This window comes from Amphimedon queenslandica, unplaced genomic scaffold (genome assembly GCF_000090795.2).
Source record: "Amphimedon queenslandica unplaced genomic scaffold, v1.1 AMPQUscaffold_13205, whole genome shotgun sequence".
NCBI classification, from domain to species: Eukaryota; Metazoa; Porifera; class Demospongiae; order Haplosclerida; family Niphatidae; genus Amphimedon; species Amphimedon queenslandica.
This window is the reverse complement of record NW_003546559.1, coordinates 624-1,729: the sequence shown is the minus strand read 5'-3', so window position 1 is coordinate 1,729 and position 1,106 is coordinate 624. Positions and strand designations below refer to the sequence as shown.

Genomic DNA, 1,106 nt, shown 5'->3' with positions numbered 1-1,106 from the left:
TATACACAACAATAACAATTTAATTACCTGGTGTACTTCTCTTTTCTACTGTACTATCTTTCTTGCCCTCTCCTTGTGTACGAGTAGCTAATAAAAACAATAATAATTATAATAATAATAACAACCATGATTCATTACCAGGTGCATTTCTCTTTTGTAGAGTACAATCTTTCTGAATCTCTCTTTGTGTACAAATAACTAATAATGATACTAATAATAACTACAATAAAAACAATTTAATTACCAGGTGCACTTCTCTTTTATACTGTACTATCTTTCTGACACTCTTCTTGTGTACAAGTAACTAATAATGATAATAATAACAATAATAATAATAATAATAACAACAAAAACAATTTAATTACCTGGTCCACTTCTCTTTTGTTCTGTACTGTCTTTCTGACACTCTCCTTGTGTATGAGTAACTGATATTGATAATAATAATAAGAATAGCAAAAACAACAATTTAATTACCTGGTGCACTTCTCATATGTACAGTATTACCGTATCTTTCTGACACTCACTTTGAGTTCGAGTAACAAATAATAATAATAATAATAATAATAATAATGATGATGATGATAATGATAACAACAATTTAATTACCTGGTGCACTCCTCTTTTGTACTGTACTATCTTTCTGACCCTCTCTTTGTTAAAGAGTAACCAATAACAATAATGATAATAATAATAATAATAATAACAACAACAATAATTTAGTTACCTCATGCACTTCACTTTCGTACTATACAATCTGTCTGACTCTCACTTTGTGTACAATTAACTAGTAATGATAATAATAATAATAACAATATTAATAATAATAAAAGCAACAATAACAGCAACTTAATTACTTGGTGCACTCCTCTTTTGTACTGTACTATTATTTTGACCCTCTCTTTCTTAACAAGTAACTAATAACAATAATAAAAAATAAAATAATAATAATAATAATATAAACAATAATTTATTTACCTGGTACACTTCTCATTCGTACTGAACAATCTTTCTGATTCTCAAATTGAGTCATAAATAACTAATAATGATAATAATAATTATTATTATAATAATAACAACAACAACAACAATTTAATTACCTGGTGCAC

The 1,106-nt window shown here is 26.2% G+C and overlaps 1 long non-coding RNA gene across 1 annotated transcript; it reads right to left on the bottom strand.

The window, feature by feature from the left end:
- Nucleotides 1-21: 21 nt before the first annotated feature.
- LOC109584492 (uncharacterized) lies at nucleotides 22-425 on the bottom strand. The gene is made up of 4 exons (XR_002186038.1): nucleotides 366-425; nucleotides 245-304; nucleotides 139-198; nucleotides 22-87 (listed from the first exon to the last, which is right to left on the bottom strand). It is a non-coding gene; the product is annotated as an uncharacterized LOC109584492 (long non-coding RNA).
- Nucleotides 426-1,106: the final 681 nt, after the last annotated feature.